General features: G+C 34.1%; 1 pseudogene; it reads left to right on the forward strand.

The window, feature by feature from the left end:
* Window positions 1-213: 213 nt before the first annotated feature.
* Window positions 214-906, forward strand: LOC134376414 (phosducin-like protein 3; annotated as a pseudogene).
* The last annotated feature ends 7,512 nt before the right edge of the window (window positions 907-8,418 follow it).

Genomic DNA, 8,418 nt, shown 5'->3' on the forward strand with positions numbered 1-8,418 from the left:
AAAGAATCTAAAACAAACTGAAAAAGAAGGAATTAATAGAAACAGGACCATTAGAAAACTTAAAACAGTAACAACTAAAATTAATATTAATTAATATTATGGACCCATTGTACGGATATGGAAGCTGAGGCTTGGAGAAGTGAAGGGTCCTGCCTGGGGGTGTTCCACTGCATAAAATAGTGGCAGAACCCATGTTCCTGGCTCTGCTTAGAGATGCACCCCAGCACAGACACTGAGTGGAGTGACATCTTATGCAAATAAGGCATCTTGCCTGCAAAGGCAAGTATGAAAGAATATGAAAAGGAGGCAGAAGAGGAGGAGCAGCAAGTCCTCCAGCAGTCACTGTTGAAAACCTGTGAAGATATGACTATGGAAAAGCTGGAGGATAATAACGAGGAGGCAGAATATGCTATTGAAATGCACAGAAAGTAAAGAATGGCTGAGTTGAAAGCAACTAAACTGAAAAATAAATTCGGAAAAATTTTGGAGATCTTAGGAAAGAATTGTTGGCCAGGTGAGGGCTTGTGAGTAATCTTGCACCTTTACAAGCAAGGGATTCCCCTCTGTGCCCTGATGAGTCAACACTTAAGTGGACTTGCCAGGAAGTTTCCTGATTTCATATTTATCAAAGCCATTTCAACAACCTGCATACCCAATTATTGAGATAGAAAACTGCCCACAGTATTTTTTTACTTTGAAGGTGATATCAAGGCTCAGTTTATTGGTCCTTTGATGTTTGGTGGCATGAACCTGACAAGAGATGAGTTAAAGTGGAAATTGTCTGAGTCTGGAGCAAACAAGATGGACCTGCAGGAAAACCCTGAGAAGCCAATTGAAGACATGTTGCTGTCCTCCATGTGGTGCTCTGTCCCCATGAAGAGAAACAGTGATTCTGAGGGTAACTAAGACTGCAGCTGGTATAACTTGCTGAACTCCCTTGATGTGACAAATCATCTTTTTTAAAAAGGAAAAAGCAAGAATGAACCCTTTTGGTTTTTAGCCTTTGATGATAATGTTTCCAATCTCATATATTCCAGAAATAATTATTGCTGGGAATGCTATTAAATTTCTTGGAGCTCTCTTTTTAAATTCATAACATTTCCTTAAAACAAAACAAAACAAAACCGTTATTGATAGGACAAGTGTTTGTTTTCCTCACTTGTATTTTAAGTAAGGCATAAAACTATCTGCTCACTATTTTTTTGACATATAACCAAAAAATGATTACACTGTGTAATGTTGAATATCTTAATCATCCTGACTTGAGCATCACATATTGCACATAGGTATGGATATTGCACAGATTTGTACAATCAATTATTTTTCAATAAATAAAAAAACTAATAATAAAGGAAAAAATAACTATATAAACATGACTATGAAGTTTTCTAAAAAATAATATGAATAAATTTACACCATGGAAAAATTGCAAACTAAAATTTAAAAAAATTAATTAATGGCTTGAAAGATAGAAGAAAGAGATCTGAAAAAAAAATTTAAAAACCCAAACAATTGGAGAGAAATAGATTTTAAAAACTGAGGATTAATTCAGGATGGCTAATATACAAGTAACAGGATTTCAAGAAAGAACAGAGAAACTGGAGGAGATTAAATTGTTAAGGAGATTAAATAAGAACATTTTCAGACTTAAAGAACATGGAAGGATCTGCTTCTGGGTGACAAGCACCAAGACTACAAAAAAGCCCCTTATTAATATGTATGCATCATAAATTTTTATAATACTAGAGACAGAGTATCATAAAGTTTCTAGAGAAGAATTTTTCAAAAAGCATTACAATCTCCTTCAGGAATCAGAATGGAGCTAGTCTACCCGATAGAAATACAGTTATGCATCACTTAGTGAGGGGGATGCATTCTGAGAACTGCGTCATCAGGTGATTTGGATGTGTGAACTTCATAGAGTATACTTACATAAGCGTAGATGGTCTACCCGCCTACACACCTGCACTGTATGCGGTATATGCGGTCCATCGTTGACTTAAACGTTGTTATGGGGCGCATTGCTGTACTACAAGATGGAAAGCAGTGAAGCAATGCCATCAAAATTATCAGGAAAAAATTATTGTCCTCAGAATTTGTGGAAGCACAACTATCAAATGTGAAAGTAGGAAAAAAATCAATTTTCAGATACGTAAGTGTTCAAATAAGCGATCTCCAGGTACCCTGTTTCAGGAAACTGTGGGAGTATGTACACCAGGATATGGGATCCAGAAAACGAGGAAGTGACACAAAAGAGGTGTATAAGGATCTCCCAGGATGGTGGTGACAAGCGACCCCAAGTTGGTAACTGTGTAGCAGGACTAGAGAACATTTAGTTTATTTTTTTTTATCTTTCACAATTTTAATGAGTGCATATGATGCTCAAGGACATTGCATATGGTAGCACACTATTACGAGGAATAAAAGAAGAATTATGTATAATAACCCAACAACCTCCAAAGCTAAGGATTAGAACATAGTTTGGGCAACTGTATAACTTAAAACTGGGAATTTTTTTTCTTTTTTTTTCTTTTAATTTATGAATATACAATGTGGTTGATTTTTGTGTCCCTTTACCATTTCTTCTTTTCCGCCTCCCTCTCCCCCTGCCTCCCCCATCAACAACATATCTGTTCACTTGTCTTAACAATTTCAAGGAATTGTTGTGATTGTTGTGTGTTCTTTCCCCCATCCCCACCATTTGTTTGTATATTTATTTATTTATTTATTTTTAGCTCTCACAAATAAGGGGAAAATGCGCAGGAGAATGAAACTAGACCCAAACTAGACCCATACCTCTCACCATATACCAAAGTCAACTCAAAATGGATTAAAGAATTAAATATACACCCTGAAACAATAAAAATCCTTTAAGAAAACATAGGGGAAACACTCCAGGAAGTAGGAGTGGGTACTGACTTCCTGAATATGACCCCAAAAGCACGGGCAACCAAAGGAAAAATAAACAAATGGGATTATATCAAACTAAAAAGCTTCTGCACAGCAAAAGAAACAATCAACAGAGTGAAAAGACAACCAACAGAGTGGGAAAAAATATTTGCAAAATATACATCTAACAAAGGATTAATATCCAGAATATACAATGAACTGAAACAACTTTACAGCAGAAAAACAAGTAACCCAATTAAAAAATGGGCAAAGGAGCTGAACAGGAATTTCTCAAAGGAAGATGTATGAATGGCCAACAGACACATGAAAAAATGCTCAACAACACTCAGCATTCGGGAAATGCAAATCAATACCACTTTGAGATACCATCTCACTCCAGTTAGGATGGCTAATATCTAAAAGACTGAGAATGATAAATACTGGCAAAGTCGTAGAGAAAGAGGAACCCTCCTACACTGTTGGTGGGACTGCAAAATGGTGCAGCCTCTATGGAAAATGGTATGAAGGTTACTCAAACAATTGCAGATAGATTTACCATATGACTCTGCTATTCCACTGCTGGGAATACCCAGAGGAATAGAAATCATCATGCCAAAGGAATATCTGTTCTCCAATGTTCATTACAGCACTATTTCTGATAGCCAAGAGTTGGAACCAGCCCAAATGTCCATCATCAGATGAGTGGATAAGGAAACTGTGGTTTATCTATACAATTATATTAAGAACATTTAGTTTAGATTGAAGTAAACGTACAGAGAACTCCAGGAGAAAAGTATCCAGAGAAAAAAAAAGTGGAATTGATAGATTAACTGATAAGTTTCATTATACTGAGGGGATTTTATAGTTCTCTTGGGGTATTTTGAGATGGACTAATGACAGGAACACAGAAACTTAAGAAAGCAACTTCCACAAATGGAAGAATGTAATTATGAACCCTGGGGAAAAGAAAACGCTATATAAGAGAAAAAATGAAAGCAAAGTTGTCGTATGATCTGGCTGTAAGCAATAAGAAGTAGATTGCTTGAGTTGAAATTTTAACTTTGCCACTGAATTGCATGACCATGGGAGAGTCACTTAACAGTATTATTATAGTCATTATATAAACAAATACTTTTATTTCAATAAAAACAATGAGAGGATGAGGATATGAGGATAGGAGGGATAGTGTGTGTGTGTGTGTGTGTGAGAGAGAGAGAGAGAGAGAGAGAGAGAGAGAAGAAGAGAGAGAGAGAGGGCAGTAGAGAGGCAGGAAATAGAGAATCAGAATTAATTACTTATCTCTCCTTGGAGGCTGTCAAGAGATACATCAAAAATTGAAAATCAGCCAACAGCAGTATAAACATCATAATAGCTGACACATAGAGTGTTTATTCTGTGCCAGGCACTCCTTTAACCTGTGAGATACTCACACACACACTCTTAATCTTTTCCACCAAAGTAGTGCTTTCTAGTAGCAAAGATTGTCAGTAGACAGTATGAGTTAAAGGACTGCTGGATTTTTTTTAAATGTATTTATTTGACTTTTAAATCTAGGTACATATATCACTTTGATCAAATAAAAGCTAATCTAAACGTAAAATGTATGATGGATTAGAGAAATTTTTGTATTGTTTTACTTGCTATATCAGCTAATGCTCTAATTTCTATCATTGCCAATATTCCTCTCCCCCTTCTGTAAACAAAGTATTGAGCTGTTGAAAATTATTCTCCCGTCTCCCTCTACTGTCTTCTGATAGTACAGCCTCTTAGGTAGGAAGCACTGTAGGGGAGCTGAGCTCCACTGGGATGGTGAGGCTACTATTGTACTCATTTTTTATGTTCTGACATTGTTTTAAGACCCATTTCTACTTAAAGTTTTTCTCTAAAAGAAAAATCCAAATGGCCCCCAAAATGAGGGCCCATTTGCTTCCAACTATCAGTCCAAGAGGCGTCAGTCACAGATGTTTAGATGGTGAGCAACTTCTCTCTTGGGCCCACGGGTAGGAAGAGTACAGGTTATTTACTGATAGTATTTGCCACTGAAATTTTCCTCTTGTCTGCTCACTAAGTAAATGTGTTATTTTTTTTTCAAATGTCTGGTGTCATAACCGTGATGAAACTGGAGAGTGGGCTAGGAATTAAGGAAATATGCTTACTAGAAATTAAGTTAGCCAACAGAAGCAATTTCCTAATGTTATTTGAGTTAGTGATTTTCAAATCGATCTAAACAAGACCTGTGTCCTGATTCTGGCTCTTATGTGCAATCGGTGTGTCTGTGCTGGTTTTCCCCCACCTGTGAATGAGTTGCAAGCCTGATCATTACATGGGGAAGAAGACTAACTTAAAAATATTCAATCAGTGGACACACAGATTATTGCCATAGTTTCTTTCTGAGCTGGGACCCCTGCCTCTATCTCACTCTTCACTATTTATCACAGTTTCCTGATTAAACTTCTAAGAATGTTACTGTTCTTGATCACAAGATTTCTTGGCTCATAAGTTTAAAAAATTATTCAACTATCCATAAGAAAAAATCTAACTTTCTTAATCTAAATTTGAGTTCTCTGAGAGCAAGTTCTTATTTATTATCTCTATTTCTCAGGTACTCAGCGAAAGACTTTGCACATAGTCATAACTGAGAAATGTTGAATAAAAATTTAATTGAATTAACCTTGAAATGTTAAGTTTTTTCTGCTTTTCTATTATTCTGTTATATGATTATTCTTACATGACTCTCCCCTCTCTCCTGTGCTTTAAATTTACGTTTTAAACCTTGATTCTTTCTATCCATCCTTCTTCGGTTCATCCATTTATCCATCCCTCAAATACTTTTAAGATGATATATCAAGATGCTCCAGTTGTAAGTAATGAATTCTAATTCAAACTGGCTTAAATATTAATTAAAAGGGGTTCATTCGTCCCACAATTCAAAAAGTCAGTGTAGTTAAAGAGCAAGTTTCAGTGTGGTTTGATCAGATCTTTGACTCGTTCTGCTTAATGAGTGACTGAAGGGATTGACAACCAATATCCAAATAGTCTCAATGAATGACCAAGAACTCTTCATTCTTCACAATGTGACCTGCTCACTATGGTTCTCATCACAGTATAACACTGTCTTTACCATTAATATAACCCCACAAGCAGTCATGATAAATTGCTTAAATGGTGGTACACTTTTTCAATCATAATTAATCAGTGCCATTTTTTTCTTTATGTTAGGGAAAAAAGCCCACATATAATATTAAAATCACTGGAAACATGCTTATCCACTGACTTGCAAATAATTTAAATCATTGTTTTAGGTCTGCCTCACTCAAAGAAATCTTTTTCTTTTTCACCACTAGAGGGCAGCAGTTAGAAAAGTTACCACCACTGTGTCTTTCTGTGTTGTTTTTACTTCTCAAAATTATGATTAGAGTATGCTTACGGCAGTGAAATATTCTGCATTTTAAACATTCTGTTCTATTATGAAACTATGTATTCAGGTCTTTGTTTTGGAAAATGTCACTTTAAATATTCCAGAAGTGGAAATCCTCCCACTCTCTGCCTCTGATAGCTTAAATATCTTAGAAAATAGTGTAAAGTTAAACAGAAAATCTCTAGATGTTTACAGCCAAGTGGTATATTTCAATAATTTTAGATGCCTTCTTTCAAGGAAGATAGTATTTCACAGCCTTTGATGACAAACATATGGTACCCAAAGGAAGAGAATCAGTAACCCAGGATAGTGAAAGCAAAATAGGATCCCCACAGAACCTAGAGGGAGAGGTACTTCAATCAGGTAATATCTCATCTTATGCAAATAATATTACATACTATTTGTCATTTGTTCTATTTATTTACCTGTAAAATACCATAAATCATAGTAATCTCTGCTTTGGTCTTCTTCATATTAATTTGCATATTTCATTTATTTCCTTTGCAAGTTGAATCTCTTTTCTATTCTTAATTTTTTCCCAATTTTCCCATATACAATCAATCATATCATTTGCTTTAAGCAAATATTTTTTGAGATTTTAAGGAGACCAATGTTTTCAAAGTCTTTCTGTGACTTACCATATTACTCTATGCGTATAGTGTGAAATTCAAAATTAGAAATACTTTTTTTCTGGCACCAGAAGAGCGGTATTTGGTCTCCATTCACTTTAAAACTTGAATTTTCCAAAGGCATAATGGTGTGTAATGAATAAACATTTTTTTCCTTGAGTACAGAAAGAAAGGACTGGAATAGGATATAAATATCTTTCTAATGGTCATTATAAATACAGAGTAGACACACACAAAAATAAGAACATATTGCATATATGATAATATACATATTTTGGTAGATAAAACATATACTTAAGGTAAAATGCACACTTATTTAAAACTGCCTGCTTCCAGTTTTTTAACCAGACAGAGAAATAAAAAGATTTTGTACTAAGCCACTAAATATAGCAGTGCAGAGTATTGGGTTATGTACACACGTTTTTCCTAAAATAAAGTGAATTGTTTCTTTAATATCTGGCTGTCAAGAAATTTCATAATAATAATTTCTCAGAAATGTCTCTGAGGCGAATATTGCAAAGTAAAATCAAATAAAGCTGAAATAGAAACTGTCCACTTAAAAACCCTTGGTAAGAAAAAAGTACAGATAAATCCTAGAGCTTATTTGTATAGCTTCAACCTGAAAGAAGCATATAATTACTACAGTGGATATTTACTTAGAAATTCAAAGTCAAATATAGCCACACTGTATAAAAAAGCTTTTAAAAGTAGTTTTCTCTTTAGAAGTGTGCACTCTCTACATCTATTACAAAAAAAACATAAAAGTATGCGGAGTTAATTGGTTTACTATACCCCAAATATCTCTTAAGTGAATATTTGTGGTAAAAATAAACAGAAAATGTTGCATTCAAAATAGCCTCAGAATTAGTCATCTTGAGGTATTTTTGAAATAATTTTAAAAACACTGTAGAAATAACTTATGAGTAACCTTAAGCATGTTGCCTTTAAAAATATATATTTTTTGGTGATAGGAAAGGAAACATAAAATTCATATAACTATTTAAAAATATTTATAGAATGATCACAATTTATACTATTGGGATTAGAAACTTTAAACAATTTTTCCTCATGTGATTATCATAACAATTTCTAAATCTTAATACAGTGAATATTTTATAGTAACCTTTAGTTAAATGAGGGATATTCAGACAATTTATTTCTAAATATATTTACTACTCAGTCAGGCAATTGTAACTGTGTTGCCCACAGAAAAGTATTTATGTTTTTAAATGTAGATGTTAATCAAATAAATAAATAAATAAATCAGTAATTGTAATTACATAATTAAGGGTCACAAACTGTTTCTAAAATATTAACATATCTTTCCACCAGAGGGCAACATTTGCAACACATTTAAATGATTTCTCAAAAATATACACACAGGCATATAACAAATGTAAACCTGTCACATTACTGCTGGGTAATAAATGAATCTCAAAAAAACCCACAAAAACCCTATAAATAAAATTATAAATAAAACAA

The sequence above is a fragment of the Cynocephalus volans genome, chromosome 4 (genome assembly GCF_027409185.1).
Source record: "Cynocephalus volans isolate mCynVol1 chromosome 4, mCynVol1.pri, whole genome shotgun sequence".
In the NCBI taxonomy this organism is placed as follows: Eukaryota; Metazoa; Chordata; class Mammalia; order Dermoptera; family Cynocephalidae; genus Cynocephalus; species Cynocephalus volans.